Source organism: Protopterus annectens, chromosome 1.part0, assembly GCF_019279795.1.
Source record: "Protopterus annectens isolate FY-2018-M chromosome 1.part0, PAN1.0, whole genome shotgun sequence".
NCBI lineage: Eukaryota > Metazoa > Chordata > Ceratodontiformes > Protopteridae > Protopterus > Protopterus annectens.
The window spans coordinates 1,667,796,036-1,667,823,131 of record NC_056725.1 but is presented as its reverse complement, the minus strand read 5'-3'; the positions used below and the strand labels follow the sequence as shown (position 1 = coordinate 1,667,823,131).

The 27,096-nt window shown below is 42.5% G+C and overlaps 1 protein-coding gene across 1 annotated transcript in view; it reads right to left on the bottom strand.

The window, feature by feature from the left end:
- Positions 1-27,096, bottom strand: part of LOC122801822 (C-C motif chemokine 20-like) — a 110,327-nt gene that overhangs the window by 46,224 nt on the left and 37,007 nt on the right. The gene's annotated exons all lie outside the window — the stretch shown is intronic.

Sequence of the window (27,096 nt, the reverse complement as noted above, 5' to 3'; positions counted from 1 at the left end):
ATAAATTATATTACTTGTAGAAAGAACTGACCTAGTAAATTAAAAAAAACTCAATCTCATTCTGATTTCATCAGTTTCAGATTTGTAAGTACAATGGCAATACATTTTAAATTGACATTTTAAAGTTACTGAACGATAATGAAATACATTGATTTTATTGCAATAAAACATGCACTCTTTTGAAATGTCTGTTATTTTTAGTATGTTCAATAAAAAACAGACGAAATGCACAAATAAAGACAAAAGCTGATACATACTGAATTATAAATAGGCTAAAGGAATAAGCAAAATCAGTTGCTTTAATATCAATATGATAGTTATTAAAGAAACCATAATAATAACAGAAATATGCCATTTCATATGATTTGATTTAAGATGTCATATGTTTTCATAATTAACTGCTTCTGTTGGCATTTCCTCATATCAGGTAGATATGCATATGTGCAAGTTCTTTATGTGTGATGGATCAAGGATTGCCCTGTTCCCTAAAGGCATATCATCTTGGTGCTTGAATAATTACATAATAGGGGTGTTAGGATGTACCCCCCAACACTGGAATGTAAGTGCATAGATCCCTACACAACATATAGTTACTTTCACTTCTGGAGTTTAAAGACGTTCTCATGTGAGCAGTTTGTGTCAGTGAACTGCAACTGAATATTTTCAGATTCAGCAGTTTGACAGGAGCCCTATAATAAGAAATGCATAGTTTTTAGTAAGTTATTTAGGATAATGCTTGAAAGAGCAAGCTCTATCTATGACAGTGAGACAGGTTAAAAAATGGATACATGCTTGTAACCTGGTTAAAAATAAGAAACACGTCCTATCAGTTATCAGAAAGTGAAAACTGTAGATTGTATGTTCAATGCACTGAAAACAGCTGCAGTTGAAGGAACTTTATGTTTAGACATGGCAGAGGCATATGTCAAAAAATGAGAGTAGTCCATATCTAAGTCCGTGAAAATTCTTGTCAAATCTGCAGTTCGTTGAAATAGCTATATAAACTGAGATTATGCAATCAGAGATTATGGGAAGCAGTTTTGCACAACACTGATAGTTACGCATTCTCAAGAGTCAGTATACGTTAGTGCCAGGAGATGTGAACGTCACAGACCCCACCATTACATATGCAGGATACAGAAACAAATCTGATCTTTCATTTTATTGCTCTTCCACTGCTTCTTTTTTTCTGCTTTTCACCTGAAATGGTTTTTGCTGTTTTCTATGCAGCAGCTTCAGTGAATGGAGTTTTCATCAGGGACTGGGAGATAAGCTGGGTGAAGTAGCCCATCAAAGAATCTGAAAAACTGAGGACCATGGACTTTCTAAGACTCAAAATGATGAATGTTCCTCATAATGAGGTACACTTGAATGACATGCATAGTTTTAGTACAAAAACTCCTGTTGCTATAGTTGATCACATGACCAAAAGAATGGGTACAAGGTTAACCAGCATCCCTGAAGCATTCGTATTTGTGATGCTTTGCCAGATGTCTTTTAGCTACATTTTGAAGTGAAACACATTGGGAAGGATTCATAAATAGCTAAACTTCACACTGCTATATGACATGTACATGCTAGCCTGCTATTTTGTATTCATTAAACAGCTATATATGTCATGTAGAGCTGTTAAACAAAGGTAAACAGCAATACATGCTAATGAAAGCATACCTAGCCAAATTACATGTTAATTAACCAATCCAAGATGGCAGAGTCATGCATGAAGCTATAAATGAATCATGTACACTTGTTGTGGCTCTCTGCCATGACCTCCAAAACCTATTGGAAGACAGCCACCATCACTCTTATAAAAAAAAAAAAAAAAACAATGTTAGGGTCTGCTCCTACTGTCTTGCATATGTATATTCAACAGGCTCAAATCCTAGTACAGGAAAACCTACTTACTCCTACTCAGCATGGTTTCCACCCAAAACACACTACAACCACTGCCCTTATCTCCTTTACCAACACTATTTGCCTGGCTCATGATAACAACAAACTTGTCTCCTGTTTATTTCTAGACCTTTGATACCATCTCACACTCTCTACTTCTGGCTAAACTGACTAATCGTAACTTCTCCCCTGCAACTGTCTCTTGGTATTGTAGCTATCACTCTGATCGATTCCAATCAGTGAAATGGCTTTCCGCACTCTCCCCCTCCCTCCCTGTAAAAATGGGCATTCCCCAAGGATCCATATTGGGAACATTGCTATTTAATATTTTCACCAATCTACTCTATACTTCTTGCTCTCAGTTATCTTTTGTACAATATGCAGATGATTCTATTGTGATCACTGTCTCTGAATCTCCCTCTGGTCTCATCTCTACTACTCAGGTGGCCTTTACATTAGTGGAAACCTGGCTCACCAACAACCCACTAATCCTGAATCTCAAACAAACTAAACTCTTACTCTTTCTCCCAAAAACTCTTAACCATCTCAAATCTACTTTCACTATACTGTCTCTCAATAAGACTCCAATAGTACTCGAAGCTAGCACCAAACTCCTAGGCATCACCACAGGCAATCAACTTAAATTTCACTTGCACATCAACAGCTGTATCAGAAAGACCCATCTGAAACTAGGCCTTCTATATAGAAACAGAAAGTTTCTTACTTCCAAAGCTAAAGTAATCCTGTCTCATACCTACCTACCTTCTACCCAGTCTACTATGTTGTTGTTGTTTGTCTTTTCGGCTTTTCCCGGTTAGGGGTCTCCACAGCAGAACTCTGGTCCGCTAATGATTGGCAGTAGAGTTTTATGGTGCCAAGTTGCCAGCCCAATGCCCAACCTTCAGCGAAGGCATGCCCATTCACACATGTCTTTCGGAGGCCACTCGACCACAGAGAGGACATGCAGACTCCACACAGAAGGCACTCCCCACACACTAGCTGAGAATCTAACCGGAGAACCTCTTGCTGTGAAGCAACAATGCAACTGATGTACCACCTACAAACCTTAACGCCACACTCCTAGCAAAACATTCTCTGCTCAACATACTTATAAAACTAATCACTGTGTCTCATTTAAGCACCTAAACTGTCTGGAACTACCCAACGTGCTTCTTCTTTCTCAGCTTCAGTTTATACACTCTGTGCTACACCACCCGTTCTTTTGCCCTAACTTCTCCTCCTTTATATCCCACTACTCTCCAACTAGATCACTCCACCGCTCAGACCAAGACCTACTACTTATCTATAAACCTGGGACTAATATGAGATGCAGCTTATATAGCTACCATCCTATCATTGCATGGAACAAACTTACACTTAAAATTAGATTACCAAATCAACCAAAACAATTCAAAGCAGCTGCTAAAGAACACTTAAAAACTCTCTGGTCCTGCCTCTGCTCCTACCCACCATAAACTGTCTCCCATCCCTAAAGTATCCACTAATTGAACACTATTCCTAACGTATCCTCTACACTCTACTATTTCAACACTTCTACCCCTCCTAGTCTTGCCTACTAGTCTGTTTTAAACTTAGATTTCCAATGCTTTAGCTTAACTCTTCTCTTTCGAAATACCTCTTCTAAACCGTCACCTGAAAGCAACTAATGTTTATATAGAACTAATACCTTAATACTGAAATAATGTCTTTTCTCACATTTCCTGCATATTAATGATGAATTGTAAATATATGATATTTGTATAATGTAGCTAACACTTGAAATTATCTTTTTTTAATATTTTCTTCTGTGATTTTTATCCCTCATTGTATTGTATAATGTTTTGGAGCTTTTCTCCCCATGCCTCCACTGAAAAGGGGCTATTTTCAGCTCAGTCGATCTATTCCTGGTCAACAAATATAAAACAAAATAAAAAAATCTATGCTACTAATGGTGCTGATACACCTCATCCAAGGAGAAGAAGGGTGTTTAGACCCCATATAACATATCATGGACTGCTTGGTGAAGAACAGTAGAGTGATACAGAATAATGGAGTTGATAGAGAACCACTACAGGAACTCTACAACTTCTGCCACCCCTACCTCAGACCTAGGGGGACTGAGTAGATATTGTACTAGTGGAAACTCAAGTATGTATACTGTTAAGGATATTAGCTACTGATACATTACAGACACACAAGGGATATACTACGGATGTCATAGGCCTCAGCCTCCAGAATATTGCCCCAATGTCTTAATGCTGTGCTAAAACATACAAGGGAGAACATCTATTTTCCATGTACATCAGAGGAGAGAGCAAGAACAATACAGAAATTTTATGCTGTAGCACATTTCCCTGAAGTTTTGGGGACCATAGAATGCACTCAGAAATAAAAGTCCCACCTGGTGAACAGGGAAGGACATACATCAACAGGAATGGGTTCCACCCAGTCAACTGCCAGATTGTCTGTAATGCCTGACAGTTCATCCTCAATGTGTGTGCAGGCAACCCAGGCAGTTACCACGACTCACACATATGGCACGCCTCTCAGATTTACAAAACATTTTCTAGGGGTGATGTTCCATAAGGCTATCTACTGGTGTTATGCACTGAATCCATGGCCCATGACATCCATCAGAAATGTGCGCACGTCCACAGAAGAAAGATACAATGAGGCCATGCTCAAACTAGAAACATCATAGAGCATGTGTTTGGCATGCTGAAGTCACATTTCCATTGTCTAGACACATCAGGGGGTGCCCTGCAGTATGATCCAAGTCCAGAAATTCTCACAGTCTGTGGCATGTTGCAGAATATCGTCTTGAGGAAACAGTCCAATAGCGACAAGGCCCAGGACCACACATTCCTGGACCACAGGCAGGGTCAGCACCTCCACCGCATACAGATGAGGATTCTGAGGGAGAACCTACAACTACAGAGGGAGACAGCATATGTAACTGTAAACAATATGCCCTTACCCTGGCTAAGAGGCAAAGGATAGTATACACACTCACCACTTAAGAAACAAACAGTAACACAGACACTCACCAGCGAAGGAATACACATAACAACCTAAGCAAATACAAATATTAAAACTGATGCCAGGCAAAGTCCACAAACTTTACTTAATAGCTGTGCACAGACAGCATCAGACAGACACAGCCCCAAAGGACATGACTTGTACTTGCAGTAATGTAAAGGTAAGAGTGGAACCTGTATTATATGAACAAATATTTTAGAAGATAAACATAACTGATAGACCTTCATACTGTTAGTCAAAAATGTAGAAACAAGCAGAACCTGTGTGAGGTGTCCACCAATGGCATTTTTGGCTTATAGGAATGATACCTGCAATATACAGCTGTGCATTGTGTACAATAACTGTCATCAAACTGGTCACTTATCCACTGTACAAAACAGTCAACAGGGCAATTATATAGACACACAAGTAGAGCAACAAGCAGGAATGCAATATCTATGATGTGAATGCATGACTTAGAATACTAACTGAAAAAAGCCTTCGGAAATGAGCATGTAGAAAAACATCCCAAATTTTCATATGTAATACATATGTATAAAATCAACATAGTGAGAAAGACTCAGTTAGCTATCCATTCTGTGCAACAAACATAAATGCAACCCCAAGTCAAACCCAACTGAGCAAAGTCCATGGCATAGCCATCGTCATTTTCACATGGTGTGGGAGGTGCAGTAGGCCAAGGGTGACATCAAAGAACTAAGTGTGTGTGTGTGTGAGTAAGAAACACAGAGCATTCAGTAAAGTAGGAAATATTTTAGGGCCAATAACAGGAGATGTATCCCAATCAACATTAAGTTTTGCTTAGCTTGCATATGTGTGAGTCATTATGTTCAATTTTTGTGATATGTGTGTATGTGTGTGTGTGTGTGTGTGTGTGTGTGTGTGTGTGTGTGTGTGTGTGTGTGTGTGTGTGTGTGTGTCTGCATGAACAGAATTAAGCTCTGTGTTAGATGTCCTGGCATGTTGGACACGTATGAGCCATGCATGGTAGAGTTGTCTGTTCAGTGTCATTGCTCATGACCATGAGAACTATCTCTGCCAGGAGTTGCAGTGCCACGTCTGTGTCCCCAGCTTGAAGTGGAGGTGCTACCTGAATGTGAGTGATGTCTGCTGGATGAGTTCTTTGCATGACTATGTCCAGGACCATAACTCCATGACCTACCAAGTCAGTGTGGACACCTCAATTACTGATGAAGCAGTGGAAGTAGTGCCACTCCTAGAGAAGGTTCTAGCATGGCCATGTCAGCTAACACCAGAGGATGTTGTGGCTGTACAGACACATGAATGCTGACCCTGTCTCAGCAGGCATTCCATCACAGACACTGCCCGATCCAATGTGTCATTCATCCCATCCAATGAGTCACCCAACCAGTTGAGGTAGTTATGCACATCAGAATGTGCCATGTTTAAGTCTCACACTAGGACTTCTAACGCCCCGGTGGAACATGCCTGTACTTCCAGGATGGCCCTCTACATATGTCTGCTGGCACATATTGACACTCCAGCATCAGGAGAAGAGTGGACAGTAGGCATCCTCTGAGCACCTCTACCAACCCTCTTGTGTGGTGCTATGCCCTCATGATACCTACCAGCAGACTCAACCAGCTCTGCAACCAGAGTAACCACATGGATCAATTGTGTCACCCTCAACCTGTCCTATATCTGAGGACTGAATGGAATGGGTATGCATAGGCATACTGACTGTGTCCGAAATAAGGCCAGTGAGTATGTAAGCCACAACCTCAGTGTCAGACTGAACCTCTGCACCCCTTGACTATGCCTCAGTATTACCACCACCATCATCAGAGGCTACTGATACTCTGACATCAGGTTGTGCAAACTCTTCACTGCCACTGTCAGGATCACCTGAGATAACAATCAATAAACACAAGCAGGAGAGAAATAGTGAGTGGAAATGATCCAAACTTGGCTCTACACAGTCATGTTAAACAATTTCATATGCTGAAGGAATACAATAATTACTATCTCCTCAAGCTTACATCTAACTAATGGTTATTTCTAATCAAAGAAAGTTTGTGCTTATCATCTGCAGGTGGCCTTTCATACGGTAATTCTGATGTCCCTGTAAAAAGATGAAGGCAGTGGAAAGAAGGCTAATAAGCATCACAATGCAAATGAAACAAGAACAAGAGAATAATGCTCTGCCTATCTTCCCCTTGAGAAATACCTCAGAATCAAGCAGACTGACCACCCCCTGACACAATCTCTGTTGGACTTTGTCTCTTCTAATCCACATTTCTCAATGTTTCCAGATATATCAGTAGTATAAAAGTATTAACACATAAGGCTGTCTAGAATGGCAGTAAATTCCTGATATGTAACATACCTGGAAGTTGTTCTTGGGACACGCTTGGCCTGTCATCCATATCAGCACCAACATCAAGGACTCTGAGCCCTCTGCTGAGCTGTTGGAATCTCTGACAGTGGACAAGAGCTGCTCAGCTGTAGTGAGTGGTGGTTTGGTAGCAGGATCACCTCCTATAGCCATCTGTTCACATGCTACCACAGCTGCCCTCTTGCAGGCTGCTGTAACCATATCCGTGACATGATGCTGTACCTGTTTATAGTTTCTGGCATGGCTGCCCACTGCATTTATGTCAGTGACCACCTGCTGACATATGCTTTTTCTGGCAGACATATCACCTCTGCCTCTGTCAAGCAGAAAGGATCTATGGTGGCATAAAGCTTCAATGATAACCTCGTTCTCTGCATCACTGAATGGTGGCTTGCATGGAACAGATGGCCTGGGTGCCATAATCCTGGATGACATGAAACAGAAAAAAAACATAGCACATTTGTAGCACACAGAAAAATTATTCACCTAAAATAACTTCTGTGCACCCTTCCTTAACACAAAGCAAATGAACAAACAATACTGATTTCAGACTACACATGAGCTAAGGGAGAACCCCCAGAAAAGAAAATTATAATACATTAGCATTACATCCATTCTGTTAACTCTGTAATGAGATCAGCAGCTGTGTAACCAACTACTAGATGCCAGTCTTACCCATAAATATGCAAAAATTCAAAGTAGAAATGCCAAGACAATTTCCATGGTCTTTCCACTGTTGTGGAGGTTGCCATGGGACATCTGAGAAGCCTAACACCTCTGTCAGCTACACATGCACAACCACTTAAAGTAGGTAATAAACACAGTTCACTTGTCTGCAGTAACCGGTAAAATTACAAAAGCAAATGGCAACACAATTCTGTGATATAACAATATCATTCATTAACAAACTTTGACAGCACAGCAAGAACTGACATATCTGCAGTATACCAGCAGTGAATGAAAAAATGCATAAAGTTAAAAAAAAAATTCTATCACATATTGAAATACATTTGAAATATGAAAATGTAAGCAGTTTATGAAGAGTACAAACATGCCTTATGAAATAATGCAGCAATATGTAGAAAAATCTCCAAGTAAATACCAGTAACAGTCTGCATGTATCAAATCAGTCTCCCCTTCTTCCACTTCCATAGCTACACCTTTACCATTATATAGTGTAAATTCAGTCCTATGACCACTTTGAAGATGCAGATGAGGTGTTCCCGAATACCAAAAATCCTGATTGCATGCATATGCCATAAGACTGCAGGGAGGAGCAATGACAATTGCTAGAGGGTTGCAAGTGTTAATGATTACTCTGACTACAGCAACAAGCAATACTGGAGCGATTCTTCTCTCTGAAGTGTGTGTATCATGCAGAGCAAACAGGAAAAAGAAGTGGAAGCACAGCGAGGGCTACAAGAACAACCTTAACAACACTGATATTCTTTTAATAATGTCACACTCTCCATCTTCTGTTTAAAAATTGTTCTGCAATGCTAATCAGCTATATTACACACTGACACAAAGATGCAAATAAATGCCCGTAACACTGCATTTCTGTTAGTGAAGCTGAGAGAATGAGAAGATGCTTAGAAATAAAAAAGAAGAAAGAGGTGGCAGTGTTGAAAACTTTACATTAATATGGTGTGGGCTATTATTAGCCTAAATTATTTGCAATATTGCATTCATCTAGACATGTTCAAGCAAAGGAGAAAGGAGCATTTTCAGATCTTTCTTCTGATGGACCTGTAATTTGCTTGTCTTCTAAGTCAGATCTGAATGATATGTACATTTTCTGATTACTACTCTAAGCCTGTGTTGGGGGCAAATATGAATAAGCCACACAACTGAATGTGTGTTGTTATTGCACTGAATTAAGGGTTCAAATTCAGATAGTGTGCTATTTGAGAGAGTTAACGCATATTTCTTGAACATATAATCAGGTTGTAACACATAGAGAAAAGAAGCCTCATGATCCTGCATTTTCAGTATTATTCAATAACATTTGCTACAACTGATAATTTTCCTTTCTACTGTGTTGTCATTTGGCAAAGCACACTTTGGCCTGGCAATGTGATTTTGGCAGTGAATGAGTCCATTGCCCAAGGTACAAACTGAGAAATGTAATTTAGGATGCCTTTTCATGTGGCAGGTTGTATAGTATTACAGCACAAAAGGATTAACATGAGTACTGTGGGCAGATGTGTGACATGCTGCATAAACTCTCCCAATCATACTTCATCACAGTAGGAAGTGCTTCTTCATGGCACACTTTGTGTCCTCACTAATTGTACGTAATCTGCCAAGCACAACCTCCTGTCATTGTTTGTGTGGCCCCTTCATCGATACTGCATGACATGCTGATGATGTGTAGCCCACATACTACTTGTATTGTTTGCAGCAGATATGTCTTTTTAATTGTATAAATGTAGATGAATGGAAATACAGGTGTGGAATATAAATTGTTATTTTTTTTTATTTTTTTGCCTTTGCAAACAGGCATCACAGATGAAGGAAATAATGGAAAAATCTAATTCCCATAGTATTCACTAGTGAAAATACTACTGGCACCATTCCACAGTATATGTAATGAATGGGTAATGCACACCTGGTATACACCTCTCTCTGTAGAACAAGCTGTAAATGCAATGACTTTGAACCCATAACAGAGTTGCTCTGGAGTTCAAATCCATACTGTTTGAAGGGAATGCAGAAATTATTACTCAAGATTTATAATTTACTTTCATTATAACTTCATATACTCTTTCTATTCTGTTTATTGCCATCTGTACTTGCTCACTGCAATCAAGCTTACCTGCTTAAGGAAAAAAGTGGAGAATCTATTTGGTAGCCTCCTGTAGTGCAAACAGGTGTAGAGATGATGCACAGATGTCAGCACTCTGGGCAGTACTGAGTGGAAAGCATCCAGCAGCTCTACTGTGTGGTACAAGGTATAATTGCAGTGACTTTAGAAGCTCCAGCGTAAGTGATCCATGGTTCAAATCCTAGTAGTTCTTGATTTTTATAAAGGGTTGTCAGAATGCACTTTCTAATAACACTTTGATTAAGACAGTAACACTACATGCAAATGGCTATCCTAAATAGGCTGATTGCAAGAAATATCTCAGTAATGCTTTAATAGCTATAGTTTTGAAAGTAGCACATCTCATTAATGACTTAATTATAAACCCATTTGATTGTGTGTGTAGTTGCTTAAGCATGACAATTATGATGATTACTGAAGAATATCAGTGATAGCCAGAATATTTTAAAATCATCTTGACTTCTCACATAGCCTAACTATATTTATAGACAGTATGTGTTGTGAAGTATGTATATATCACATCCCAAACTTTATTACTTAGCTCATGAAAGTCTAGCCATTTGAAATATATCTACATAGAGTAATATCGCCTCTTACATGGGAATGCAATTCCCAGGAGTTCCTAAGGTCACACACATACAGGTCTGTCAAGTATAGCTTCATACTGAATGCATTATATATGTAATAACCATGTATGAGAGTGTGGTCCCTTGTAGAACTGAGAAATAATAATTTTCTTTGAGCTGTGTGAACTATTTTTCCATAGGTATTCCCACCTTGTCATCCTATTTAACCTTCCAAACACCAAGGATTACATGGCAAGTATTGACCATTGGAAAAAAATGTGAATAGGTTGAGCATCACACATGGTAATTCTCACTGCCATGTTTCACAATTTCATTGCTGTTTATTGAAATCCATTCCTCATAGTCTGGCAATAAATCTCTGCTTTCCATCATGCAATTGCATTTGGCATGGTTGCACATCTTTGTACACTGGCTGTTAAACGTAATATTATAATTTGGCCCCAATTCAGACATAGAATTGTTGCTTGAGTTCAGTAGACGTAGCTGGTGTGGGAGATGATGATAATAAATTTAGAGTACAGAGGTGGGGTGCAGAGAGGTCAAAATTTTTCTGGCACTCCTTGTGAAGTGCTACAGCTGTTGCAAGGAGACTATACTGGGTCTCAGTATCAGACTGAGGCTTATAACAGACTAGCTAAGGCTGCCTCCAGTGCAGCTGGAATCCCACACATGGGACAGAATTGTCATCACCACTATAGTGACCTGAAACGCCACAAGAAAGAACTCCTTAGCCAATGGGAGGATGAGTTTAGAACTGCTGACACCCCTCAGTTGTGCAAGCATCCTGATCCATCAGCATTCAGTTATATAGAATGCAGTAGTCAGCCAAGACTGGTCCTCATTATGCTTTCATCTCTCTTCTTCTCTTCTCTTCTTTCCTTCTCTGTTGTGCAGCTGCTAAAGACATTATAGTGAACAGGGAGGTGCACCAAGAGAGGTTAAATCATCTCAGAGAGGCAAAGAGTACATATGTATCAGGTCTTACTGTAACCCTAATAACTATTGTAATTATATGCAATATAGCAATACCAAAGTAAATAGCTGTTTTTATGATATCACAGAAGTGCAGTTGATTAATATTACAACAGTGTAAGACCTTCCCATCATAGCTAGATATGGCAAAGGTGTATAGACTGGATAATCTTTAATATGTATGTAGTGAAATTATATAGTCATGTGACATGCCACTGATCTAATTTTTTCTCTTTTTTTTTGTTTCACTCCACCTTTTAGTTTTTAATATTTTATATGGTTTAGAAAATGTTCTGTTGTCATACATTTCTACTTATAAAAAATGTAATTTGGCACAGGCAGGTAGACCAACCACTGCAGATCAGCCCACCATCCCTCCACAGGTTGCAGCACTGACACCCAGTGATTCAGGGTCCCAACCTGTCAGAGCTGCTTTCACAACCCCTGCCATACCTGCTCCAGCTATGTGAGGTAGCTCTTCCAAGCTGCTGGTGCATTGGTACCCTTCAGGAGTAGTAATAGTGAAGGTGGTGATTTTGTCACCCAGCAAGAGCTGACAAGGCTGGTGGAGGGTATCATGGAAAAGGGCCTCAGTGCCCAAATCAGCCATGTAGAAAAGGTGCTTTATCATATTTCCAAGACAATGCCACACTGAACAATGACTCAAGAAACTGAGACAGGCGACGGTGATGACAGTTATGAGGGTGAGGACTAGATTCTCACTGTTCTCAGGCTTCACATGGATTCACCACTGATGTCTCCTACCTATCTTCAGTCATGGTGCTTCTCAACCTTTTATGTCCATTAGCATCTGTGTCTATCTTGTATGTCGTGTATGTCCTGCATGCCCGCGCATGCTTCCTTACCTACCTGACTCTCACATTCCTAAGCTCTTTCCCCAACATTCCTCTCTATTTGAAACTTAAAAAAATAGGTACCTGTCCCACCAAAAAAAAAAACAACAACCCATACATAGCTCGTCACTTCACATGTGTCTTCTTGACACACTTGATTTGGTACAATTGGATGTGCAACATTATTCTGTTGTTGTCATCTACCCTTGGTCCCAATTCAGCAAATTCTGTATACACTTCTATATTTATGTTGTGACAAAGTGGATAGCCATGGTTCTCTCCCACTACCTTCTTGCAAATTTCCCTTTTCTTTCCCCAGTGTTTTCTCCTCTGCTCACACCCATATTTCATCACTTTCCTATCAACCTCTTTCTCACATATTTAATCTGGTCAAAAAAGCGAATCAGATACTACACACATGACCAGAAATGGCCCATAAGAAAGCCTTCACTTCTTGTCCTCAACATTTGTGCAGACTTTGCCATCATGCACAAATGCTGAGTGACAGTGAATGGCTGTTCATGTTCTATGGCAAAACTAGGTCAGTTGCTACTATCACCCACAGAAGTCTGGTTACCCACATGCAAAGGTGCTTAAACATGCTGTACTCTTGAAATACAGAGTAAAAGCAATACTTGGCAACAGTTTCTGTAGCAGTTCTTTGACTATTGGATGCAGTAAAGGACAACTTCTCCTGTAGAGAGTTGACATAAATCACTTATCTGAGGATTGATTTTTTTTGTGCCACAGAATCAAGGGTTCAATTCCAGATATATGTCACATTATTTCTTAATGTGATATTATATTCCTATAATATGTTTCATGACATACATCTCAGTTTTTATCCAGTTAGGACCTTTAATGATCAGATTTTGAATAATGTTGGAAAAAACTTTTGCAAACACATCCATGCCCATAAGGAAGAATTACTAAACCACCCTTTTCTACTCATGTCTTAACTCATTACATCTGAGTGATGCCTCCAGTTGCATCTGCAGTTAACTGCTACTGACACCTCCAGGTGTCAAATATTGCTTGTTCATATTTGCATCAATAATTCCAAAATCATACTATGTACAAAGTTTTTAAAAATTTTGGGCCGGATTCACGAAGGCTTGCACAGAGTCTAAGAGTAGAGTAAGCCAGCAGACAGCCAATATATCTGCCGAGCGATCCAGCAACAGCTGGCAGGGGCGTGCATGAAAGCTCCTAAAACTACTCTTGCATGACAGTGTTATGTTATGTTATGCAAATTACCTCATTTGCTGCTGAAAGCTATGCAAATGAGGTAAATTTGCGATCCAGGAAACACTAACCTGTCCAAGTAAGAATAGAGTTATTTGCAGAAATGTACTCTGTTGGTAATAGAGTACCGTTCTGCAAATAGCAAAACAGAGCTATGACAGCTCCAAATAAAGGATGCATCCAGTTGAGGAAGCATGCCAATGGCCAAATATAAGGCCATTGGCATTTTTATCTGTTGAAATTTAATAAAAATCAATTTTTCCCTGATCTCCAATGTTTAAGTGTAGCGCAGCACCGCACAAACGTGCAATGCTTCAAAACCAGAAAATTAAAAAAAAGCCAAAAATAGGCATTCTTATTAAAAATATTATACTGCCATGCAGGTGAATGGCAGGCTGAAGACAACATGGCTACTGAGTAGTGGTTGCTAAGGGGGGAAGCTCAGTTTGAGAGATGTAACCAAGCATTAGTAGGCAATCTTATGCAAATGAGGATAAGGATAGTGAATCCCAATTTTCCCTGCCATGTGAGCCATGTCCCTATTGTGTAAGTGTAGCAGTAGGGGAGTAGTAGAGTAGAAGATAGGTGACATCATGAGGGGGTATGTATGAAAGACTGTAAGCTTATTGGAGCAGAGTGGCTTGTGTTTGCTGTGAGTTACTCAGGAATGGAAAAGGCGTGTATACAGTTGTCTTAGCTGAAACCCAGAAACCGAAGGTGTACGCCATGGATATCACTGAAATTTCTTGCAAACGTGCTTACACCATGTGCGCGTGTGTACGCGCCTGTAAACCTGTCTAAGCCTGGGTGCACACATGTGCACCTGTCTAAGCCTGTGTAAGCCTAAGCCTGTGTGCGTGGATGTGCACCCGCCTAAGCCTGTGTAAGTCTGTGTAAGCCTGTGTGCTCGCATGGGTGCGTGTTTGCGCTTGTTTGCGTGGTGCTTCCCCCTGTGGAAACAGAAAGAGAAAAGGAAGGAAAAGAAGTAGTAGGAAGTTAACCAAGGTGAACTAGCAGAGCTGCCAGGTGAAATAAATCAGAATCAGCCAATTACACAGGCAGTACACCAGCCCAGCCCAGCTCAGCACTTAAAACTCTGCAAACAACATTCCCCCATGTTTTTCACAGAAACACTGCAGTAAACAAAGAGAGTGAAAACTTAAAAAGCTTAACTCAGACAAAAAAATGTTAGGGGCCGCCATTGCTATTATAAGGCAACATGTGCAAGATGCTGAGGGTGGTGCCATTGCGAATGCTGCTGAGCAAACCACAGTGAGGAGACGGAGAAGAGGGTACAGACCCAGGGTAACCTACCAGGGGCTACATGAGCTGGAGATAGTGGAGCGCTATAGAGTAGACAGAGACCTCCTGCAGCAAATTGTCGAGCTGTGCAGGCCACGCCTCACACACAGAACCAACAGAGGGGAACCCATCCCAGTGGAAACCAAGGTATGTGTTGGCCTAAGAATACTAGCAACAGGTACCTTCCAGAGACCAACTGGCATCAGCATCCAGGGTACTGCACCAGTTCCTGAATGCCATGTCAGCACATGTTGGTGATCATATATATTTCCCCAATTGCCGTGAGGCATTGGCCAGCAATATGCATCTCTTACAGCAAATAGCGGAATACCCTGAGGTAGTGGGTGCAATTGACTGCACACACATACACATCAAAGCACCAGCCGGTGAGTGGGGTAGGGCCTAGATCAACCACAAGGGTTCCCCCCCCCATCAACTGCCAGGTCATGTGCGATGCCCAGCGCGTAATACTGAATGTGTGTGCTGGCTGCCCTGGAAGCTACCACGATTCCCATATCTGGAATCTGACACAGCTGTACCAGACATTTGCCAATGAGGACATCCCTGATGGTCACCTAGTGGGGGATTCTGGATACGCACTGGAGCCGTGGCTGATGACACCCATCAGAAATGCACACACACCTGAACAAGAACTCCATAATGAGGCATACGCACAAACACGAAATGTAATCGAGCGTGTGTTTGGGATGCTCAAGTCACGGTTCTGGTGCCTGGACACATCTGGTGGAGCCTTGCAGTACTCACCAACTACAGGTACCCAAATTGTCATGGTATGTGCCATGCTACACAATATGATCCTGCGAAAACAGCTGCAGCAGGAACAGTATGGGGCAGGGCCAAACAGCCCACCACCATTGCCAAGGCCTGCACAGGCACAGCGTGACTTAGAGGAGGAACAACCTAAGCCTGCCCCAGTAGGCAGAAGGAGGCATGCCCAGTATGCCTTGGCCTTGGCAAAAAGGCAATGTATAGCATATACACTGGCTCAGTAGGAACCCTGGAAATTATACCTCTCTCTGACTCACACATAAAATAAAAGGGATGCCTAACTTGACACTACCTGTTTTCAAACATGTATAGGGAGTGTGCTATGTGCATCTGACATAGGCAACCCTGCAGCACCTTCTGAGGCATGATTGCCATGTTTTAAGCAATATAAAGCAGTGCTAAGCAGCTTTTACCATTATTTAGTATATGTAAACAAAACTGCCCGCGCTAACTAGCGTAACGTCGGGCAACATTGAGCAAGGTCTGGCAAAGTCGGGCAAAGTTGAGCAAAGTCAGGTAAACATGCTCATATTTGCTTTACTGTTCCTTAAGCAGTCTGGTCTGCCCAGCATGAAAATAAAAAGCAGTGACAGGGCTTGAACCCAGGATACCGTGCACTATAGTCACAGTACTGAACCACTAAGCCATGACAGCATTTCACTGGCACAGACACAGCAGGACAATTGTACACTAATGCAAACACAAAGAAATGCTGTATCATGCCCCTAAAGAGGCATATGGGTAACCTCCCCAGCAGGCTTATGCAAACAGAGAACAGCAGGCCAGGTGGTGTGATGTGGGTTGGGTAGGCTATGAAGTCGCAATCTAATATACGTGACATTGGACACTAAGATCTGTAGTACAGTAGTATGCCTCAAGCCAGAATGATAGGCAACAGTACAGACTGAAATGGTGTACCTTACATAGCAGTGTAGGCCTAGCAAATGTGTATAAGTATTAGGTGAACCCCTCATCCTATGTACAGCCACAGTAACAATCAGGTGTGCCCCCGGGTAGAAATGTACAAAGAATAGCTGTCCCCCCTGTATGTAGAAATGTTGATAAGTCTATGGAAAGTGTCTCATGGAAGCCCTGCAGGCACAGCATGATCCCTGTTGATTTATGACACAAAGGTGAGCCCTGCTGTAAAAATACAACTTGACTTTCCACACACATATAGTATAAATGTCTATACCAGGTGTGCTCACACACTTCAACAAATGTAGTGGATTTCATTCAGCATCACACTGAAAGGTCATACTGGGAATGCTCACACACTTAGGCTAAATATGGAGGTGATAATAAGGGATCTATGGACAAATGTGGATAGTCATCTCTACTTCCAGAAACACATTCACAAAGTAATCAGAAAATCATGCTATGTGTTCCCACAAACTGCCAAGGTCTTAGCATGTAGGTCAAAGGAGGTTTACTCTACTCATCAGTCATCAGACCCATCAGAGAGTACCACAACACACTTGCAATGAATATGATTAGGCACCTTCAGCAGCTGGAAAGACCACAGAAGTACCTGAACAAGAGGATTACTGGCCTCAAACAGTTGCCCCATGCAACATGACTGTATTGAACTCAATCTGTACTCTGTTGCATATTGTCTACTCAGAAGATCTTTGCCCAACAGACAGGTCCATGTCAGGGCAGCACTCAGATCTGATCTGAGTTACAGCTCAATGGCACTAAATATACAGACCCAACTGATATTGACAACATCCTGGCAGATAGGATCAGTGTTAATTTTACTCCCCTCTCACCCATGAAAGAGCACATCTCTATAATGGAAGACTGCAAAGTTGTTATCACGGATGCACAGGTAAAAAACACTGTCCAAAGCCAGTATTGCAGCAGCCATGGGATCAGATAACTTCCCAGGCTGTGTTCTACACAAACTACAGAATGAACAGGCACCACACCAACGTACCATGTTCAGTCATAGCCTCACCTCAGGCTTTGGGCCTGCTGAATGGAGCACAGTGACAGCTATCCCACTACACAAGGGTGGAGACACCATGGACCCAGGAACTAGTGCCCCATTATCCTGATGAGCCTGCTCTTCAAGGCCATGGAATGTATCATCATACAGCTTATAAAGCAATACATTGGTAATCCACAAACCCTGGACCACAACCATATTGGGTTTGTAAAATGCAGATCATGCCTCCTAAACCTGATAGATGACATTGAAGCAGTCACCAGAACTGTAGACAAGGGTAAGGTGGTTCGCACAGCCTATGTAGATCTTGCCACGGCTTACAACATCACCCCACACTCTGGAATTATAGATAAACCCACTAAACTAGGTATAAATTGCTATGTCACAAGATGGGTTGCCAACTGGCTTATCAACAGAACGCACGCTGTGAAAGTAGCAAGCTCCAAGTATGACTTTGGACCAGTGACGAGTACAGTACCACAGGGTCCAGTCCTGGGTCTTGTCCTGTTTTGTATCTACTTCCCTGAAGTAAACCTTAACAAGGAAGGTCTGTGGCTAATGAAGTTGCCAGATGACTGCAAACTAGGAGCCATAATTGTAAATACTAAAGATGTTGACATCCTACAAAAGGGCCTGACTCAGACAGATGGCTGTTGTCAAAGCCATGGGCTCAAGCACTATGCCAAAAAGTGAATTGTCATCCCCTTTGTTAAAAACTCTGTAGCCATGAACTACAACATAGGCGGTAGTATACGTAACACTGAAAGTGTGACAAGAGACCTTGGGTCACAGGTGGACAGTGGACACAAATGTGATAATCACATCCTCACAGTAGTCGGGAAATCCTCCTATGTGGCATACCTCATCACAAAAGGTGTCTCATGCAGAATAGAAGAGGACATTGTTCCCCTCTACTATCACTCACTAGAACCATAATAGAGTACAACGCCCCTTTTGCTATGTCCCTCACATGAGAACTACAACAACCAGAAAGCCTGCAGCAATACCTCACAAAGAGCATTAGCGGCCTGAAATACATGCCGTACACAGACCATCTCAAAATGCTCCAGCCATACTCCCTCGCATATCGCCTACTCAGAGGAGATCTCTGCCTAACATACAAAGCTATGTCAAACACAGAGCTGTTGGACATGCTCCATGTAAAACACTCACAATCCCTCTGATCTTCAGACACAAAACCACAAGTGAAATACAAAAGGAAGGGGTGTATCTATTTACCTTATGTATACCCACACCTTCAGGTTAGTGGCACAGCATGAGGCCTTGGAGACCATGCAAGAGCAACTAACATTGGGCAAAGCTGCTTATCAGATTGCAGCCTGCTACAGATCACCTACCTTGTCTCAGGAACCTCACTCAGTATTCCTGAGAACAGTGGAAAATATAAAGGTCCTATCAAACACCATTATATGAGGAGATTACAACTACCCAACCATTGAGTGGGAGAATTACTCATGTACAACGTCCATTGCCCAATGCTTCCTAGAGTTTAAAAACTCTAATGCCCTGGAACAGCTGGTCACCATGCCCACTAGAGGTAACAAAATACTGGACCTGATCATCACCAACATGGGGTACCAGTGTTCCACAACAGAGATAAACCCCTCGCTGGTAATATCAGATCATAAAGTAATCACACTGGACATCCACATCCCCCCCAGTCAATAAAACCACTGTGAAGACATTTTCAAAAGCAAACTGCACACTTCCCAAGACCAAAGTGGAAAGTTCCAAAGCCCCCTTGCTATAGGATAATGCTATACAATCTGCCAAATCATTTACAAGTGCATCCTATGAGCATCTACAGGGATGCATGGATCGAGACATCCCAAATAAAACCAAGATGCACTCCTCCAAAAATAAGAAACCAATCTGGTGGTCATTGCTCATAAATAAGCTAGACAACAGAAGGAGGAAACAAACACATGTTAGAGCAAACTTCACTAAAGGAAAGGCATCACTGATCATTATTAGGAAGAAACAATGATTGCTCATAAAATAATCCAAGGCCAGTTTCTAAAGACAAATTGCCAAGGAATGTAAGAATAACAACCACAAAGCCTTTGTTAGCTATACCAAACATGTAGGTGGCAACTTCCAAATATGCTGTCAACTACTGAAAAATGGCAAGAAATACACTGAACCAACTTACATTGCCCACATCTTGGGGGACAAGTTCAGTGCAAACCCCCCCCCCCATCTTCCCCAAAAGGGCCTGTGTCCATCCCAGAAGAATGCAGAGCCCAGACTTCATGGACATGCAGGTAAAGACAGCCCTCTCCAAAGCTAAAAACACAGCATCAATGGGACTGGATGGTGCCCAGGCTGCGTCTTACACTAGCCCCAAAAGGAACTACACCCTCACCTACATTCACTGTCCAGACTCAATCGTACCACAGGCTATGTACCCAAAGAATGGCATACACCAATAGTCATCCAGCTCCACAAAGGGGGTGCCACAACAGAACCTGGAAACCATTGCCCTATAGGTCTACTCAGCCTGGTCTGCAAAGCTATGGAGCAAATTATCATGGAACCCATAAAGAGAGACATTGGAGACCTCCAGACACTGGACTCTACCCAACTTGGCCTTGCTAAAGGCAGATCCTGCCTCTTAAACCTAGTTGACTTATTTGAAACAGTTACCAAGGACATAGATGGAGGTGAAAGTAGTCCACACAGCCCACCTGGACCTCACTAAGGACTTTTTACACCATTCCCCACTCTGTCATCATGGACAAGCTTACCAGCTTGGACATTAACAGCTATGTCACAGGATGTGTGGCCAAGTGGCTCACCGATCAAACACACATGTTCAGAGTTGCAGGTGCCATGTCCGACTCTAAACCAGTCACAAATGGCATCCCACAGGTCTTGGTCCTGGGACTCCACCTGTTCAGTAGATACTGCTCAAAGGTACAGGCAAGCACGGGAGGAGTATGGCTGAACAGATTTGCAGATGACTGCTAACTGTGGTCCATAATCGACTCTATGGCTGACACAGACATCCTCCAGAAGGGTCTTACAGAGACAGATACCTGGTGTCAAAACAATGCCCTCAAGCAGAATGCCAAAGAATGCATAGTCATCCCCTTTGGATAAAACAAAGTGCACACAAATTACCACATAGGTGGTAATCCAGTATGTACGGAGAAAGTCATTATGGCCCTGGGGACACAGGTAGATAGTAAACTCTCCTTTGATGATCACATGGCCAAAGTGTTTAGAGATTCCTTCTATGTATCCCACCTAATGTCACCTAATGTAACCCACTTTGTCTAGTCTGATGATGTCACCATCCTACAACTATACCCGTGCAATGTTGAGCTCACAGTAATGAGTATAGCACATCGTGTAAATGTGTACTCCTGTAGTATCATAAAGTAGTCAGGTAGGGGTTTGAATCCTGCACTTGACAAGTGTGTTATCTCCTTGGAGAAGAGCAACCTCTTTGGAGAGTAGTAAAACACCTTAAAAGTGGTATACTTATCTTTGTCAAGTCTGATGATGTCACCATTCTACAAATATACCTGTGGAAAAAAGAACACCCATGTGTATAGCGTGACGTGTTAATGTGCGTTCCTCTAGTATCATAAAGTAGTTAGGTAAGGGTTTGAATCCTGCACTTGGTGAGTGTGTGTGACACTGTTAGTCAATGTGTTGTGGGTTTTGCTTTTACTACTGTATGACATATCAGTATGACAACAGTATGTGAATTGCACATGTCAGGTAGCTGTGTGGCAAATACATATACATACATGTGGCCTCAATTATTTCATAGGTGGGAACCCTGCTTTCTCCATGAACACATCTGTCATCTTTGCCAGAGTGTGCTGCCGCTTTCCAGACCTTAGGTCACATCTGTATGTTTGTGACAAGCCCAGCCACTGCAGTGATCCCTGGCCTAGGTCATCCGTGTCACACACTCATTATGGTTTCTATTGAATAGTGTGAGTGAGGGTTTATGGCTGAGGTATATTTCAGACCTATTCAAACGCAGCAAAGTCTGTCAATGATGGCTATTCATTATAGGTGTACAACAACCTTTGTGGATATGCATGCAGATCCCTTATTGCTTATGTGATCCACCGAGGGATTTCAAAATACATTTGGAAATGTGATTACCAAAGGAGAGATGACGTAACACTTGCCTGCATGTACATATCGGTACCTGTTCTACATGTTGGTGGCTACTACCTATGTGGTACTGTGGGGATACTATGTTTTGTAAAGGTGGATGACTATGCTTTAGTTGGCTTATAGCTTTACAGCATGGGTTTGACAACAGGTATCTGTCTGTATGATACCCTTGTGGAGGATGTGTGTGTCATCTGGAGAATGCATTATAGGCCACAGTATGCATTTCCAGATGTGGACGGACATATCCCTACTGTGATTGCTTGTACCTAAGAGAGCTATATGCCAAACAGGAGTGGTCTCAGGAATGGGTGCAGGTGAATACCACTGGTTACTGGCATAGTATAGTACCTGAAGGATCCAAATGTTACTGTGTGCCCTACATCTGTGTGTCAGTTGTCAAGACATCATCTAAAGATTGTTTATGGTCAGGCTGTTGAGGTTATGTATACTACCAGAATGCAAAACAGTCACAGCTAGTAACAGTATCACCCACAGCACAGTGTCAAACCATGTCATACACACATGTGTACTCAATTTCCAAAATGTGTGTAGTACAATGCATACTGGCCACCAATAAAAACTATGGAGTGTTACTGTGTAATACAGGGCATGTCACCCTGCCCATGTGGTCCACTATGCACGTACATGCAGACAGTGCACCTCCACCATGTTCACAAATGTACACCTGTAAATCTGTGCTACACACATCCCACATGTACTGTCCACCCTCTAACACATGCTGCCAATAATACACACATCAGCCAAGTGGCACGCAGGTGGACAATACACTATTGGAACTAATACTGGTGTAAACAATACTACATTGACAAACAGCTTTAATGCATCATGCCTGCTCAGCTACACCTTCAAGAATATCATTACACTTTACTGCTGACAACATACTAACATTGCTATACTGCTATAAAGTCACCCTGTGCATCAGCACCATGGTAGCCTGTTCCTGCATCAATGTTACAGATGACAGCAGGTGGCACAGGTTTCATCATATGCACAGGGTGTGTTGTTGGTTTGCCAGAGGCCTACATCGAGCCATACAATTGACGTGTGTGTGTGTGTGTGTGTGTGTGTGTGTGTGTGTGTGTGTGTGTGTGTGTGTGTGTGTGTGTGTGTGTGAGGGCCAAGTGTTCTGCTATGGGCCAATGTTGATGTAATGTGTGCGGGTATGTGTTAGCCCTAAGTGTCTGGTTTATGTGTCTGTGTGTCTTCATGCACACAGTTCCACCATGTGGCTGCCATACATGGGGATTTGTGGGACAGCCACAGACTGTACCTGCCAGGCTTTACAGATCACCGTCTCTGGCCATTGATACCGTACCTGTGTCTGGCAGGTGTACTACTGACAGTATCAGGTACTAAGCCAGACTAGGTACTATCCTCAGAGTGGACAGATGTACACTGAACCCAGGTCCCTGAGGGGACTGTCCAGTGCCACGTGTATGTGGTCTTCAAGGACGGTCTATGGACAGCCCACCCCCAACATTTTTGGGGCTGGTACTGGCACTACAGGAGTGGCTGTGACTTGAGGACGTCCATGGCAACTGCCAGCTGCTGATGTTACTGGCATATGTCCACGTCGACATCCCAACCGTCCCGCACTGTCCTGACACATGGACATGACATTGCGGAGGACAGCTAATGTCTCACCCCAAGGTCTATCAGTGACCTCAGTGTAATTATGAATGGCACCTGCTAGGTCATGTATACTGTCAATTACAGTGGTATGTGCCCTCTGTGCCCTTAGTCCCTGTCTGGTGTACCATTCCATATGTGCCTGTGCCTCCATGACAGCCTGGAACATGCGTGGGGTTGTAAAATCTGTGGCACATCTGCCAGGGGCATGATGAGCAGCAGTGCTTTGACGAGAACCCCTGGACATCTGCCTATGTGGTACCGTTCCAAACATCTGGGTATGGCTGTTTTGTTAGGATGCATGTGCCATAGATACCACACTGTCCTGGCCAGTGCTGACTGTACACTGTCCCTCAGCTAAAGGCATTGGTGATGGCTGTATTGGCAGTATGACTGTGCGCATGGATGGGGTGGACACTTGTGTACTGTTGATTGGTGGCCTAATGACAGACCCTGGCAAACATGCCTGTGCCTCTACACACCTATCCTCATTATCACTATTTGGCTCAGTGACATCAGGTTCCCTGCTGCAGTGAACCAGCCCAACCTCAGCACCTGTAAGAGGAAGACAGGAAACACACTTTATGACCTGTATATGATGTCGGAACACATGCATACATGCACACATGAACACATGAACACATGAACACATGCACACATGCACACATGCACACATGAACACATGCACACATGAACACATGAACACATGAACACATGCACACATGCACACGTACACAAATACACTCCTCACTAAAGCAGACATACACACACACACACACACACACACACACACACACACACACACACACACACACACACATACAGTATCACAAGCCAAACAGTCATATCACACATGTCAGCATGCAGGACGTGTGTTGCTCAACAGCATGCAGTGCAAGTGTAGACAGCCCTTGCTAATAACAGTATACATGGCTCTGATGAATGTGTGTTGTTGTTCACTGATTGGCCTCACCCTGGAATGCAATGTGTACATGGACACAACATTGCTGTGCAAGGATTAAAAGCTCTGCAATGTCCTTTGCACCATCACTCACAGGTATACATACCATGGCTGGATGTGTATCTGTGTGTCACATAGATATCCATTTCTTATTAGAGTGTCTGTGTGTTTAGCAGATAATTGTGGACACAGGTTTAGCAAATGCATGCTATGTATACACACAGGATGAGTGGAGCATGTATACCTGATGGAATACCATTACTCAACATAGCTATTGTACAGTGGCTATGGTGAGTGTAGGATATATTGTGGACATGCCAGTGCCAGCCATGACATGGCATGCTACAACACAACTGCAACATTAAACATCACACATACCCAATGTGTGTCATGTGACCTATACACTCCATAGCATTACAAGACATATATGTGTCACTTTGTACAAATGGTGATTGCTATGCATATTGTGTATAGGTGCATATGTTTGCACACACACAACATTGAGGTGCATAGCAATGAAAGATATGTGTAGTACTGTGGTTACTATAACTGGATGGGTGTAGTACCATGAGCCATCATCATGCAGCATCATGTGGTCAATCAAGGCTACTAATCTGTGCCAGACCGGCACCTAGCATGCTGTATCTGAACTGCAGTACCATGGCTACATTCACCATTTCACAGCCAGTTGTTACATGGGTTTGTAAGGTGCCCAATAGGGAGCATTGCCTAACATGAATGTGTTATGTGCTGAAGAGTGTCGCACAGCCCCATGATAGGCCTCTACCCCTCAGGTATATTATGTGTGCTGTGTGGATGACATTTGGGATACTGGAGTGTGACCTTACAGCGGGTGTCTGAATATGCCATGTGTAGCATATTAACGTGTACTGCGTATGACAAAGTCGTGTATGTTGTGTGCATGTGTATCGAATCTGCCTATCCAATGTCCACTACAGTGTTGCCACAATTGTGTGGGATGATCTGTGTATTGCATGTGTTTGAGGCAGCTACTTACGTTACTGGGATGTGCATAGTCTCACAGCAAACATGCACAGCATGCATTATGCGTAGGTGTGTTACGTGTACATGGCCTACACCTCACCTATGACGTGAACATTTAATTTGCAATATTAAATGTAGAACACACTCACCAGCATGGGTCTGCTGCCTTGCTGTCACACCAGAGGGACCTACAACAATATGAGACAGTTTGTCAGTGGCAACAACTGTGGAATTGCTACTGTGGGTTTGCAATTTTACAGTAGAACAACGGTTGACAGTCACAGGCCTACAGATTATATTCCAAATTATCAGTATTGCACAACACCAGGCTCCACATCGTCTAACTACGCAGTACACATCTCACATATGCATGATCTACCAATAGTGGTAACAGTAGTCTACAGATATGCCATGTTACTTGCACGCTCCATGTCAACTCGCTGGGTGGCTCCGGCCTCCATAATGATACATGTTTGCTGTTGTTGTTGTTGGCCAGGAGCCACCAGGCTGAGGAGCAGCTCCTCCACTCTGGTGAGGGAGGGATGGATGGCTACCCCACCACCTGTGGCAAGCTGTTGTCTATGGACATCAGACGCATGCTGCCGGACATGTCTAAGTAAATCACTGCAGTGATGGCGTACCTGTTCATATGTCCGATTATGCATGCCTATGTCATTTACCCTACGGACAACATCTTGCTCATGCTGGTCCTGGCTGGTTCTTGAGAACAGCAGGGTGTAGTGCTGAACCAGGATGGTTGTTATTTGTTCATCCTCTGCTAGGCTATAGGTAGGATTGCGATGGTGAGCCATGACCCTGGAAGACAATGAAACAATATGTGTGAGCAAGTCATGTGGCACACTTAACATTCTAAAGTACAGATATCACTGAACTGCCATATATAGCAACCTATTGTGCTCAAACCACAACTGCCTGACAGTGCCTGGCACACTCTATATATCAAACCATGTACTGCACAGCAACAAAGAGAAACCAGTATGTAAGACTATACAATAGTACATGGCACACTGTATGCGACACAATGCACCACCTAGCCACAGGAGGTATATATCAAGCTAATGCATGAAGAAATATGTCATCCATTGCAATGATTGTAAAGTCCAGTTACAGTATTACCAGTATACCACACTAGTTGTTGATGGCAAACCCCTGCCTAACATATGTGAACATTCATTAGTATAGGTGGCATACTGCTGTACTAGACTATACATGTTGCTAGATACACACTTATATCCTGTAACACACATATGACCGAGGGCATGTTACAGGCATACCCACGCACACATCAGACATACGTACAAGACACAAATGTATGGCAACCCAGATGAGCTTTACCTGTGTACCATACAGTACTGTGTGTCAGTACTTACAAAACATTATGCCTGAGGTATGTAATCTGTGAGGACTACAGGGAACACACAAAATAGTGGTTCCAAGCAATGTGGACATACACCATACTGTTCTGTTTAGGCCTACAGCTTCG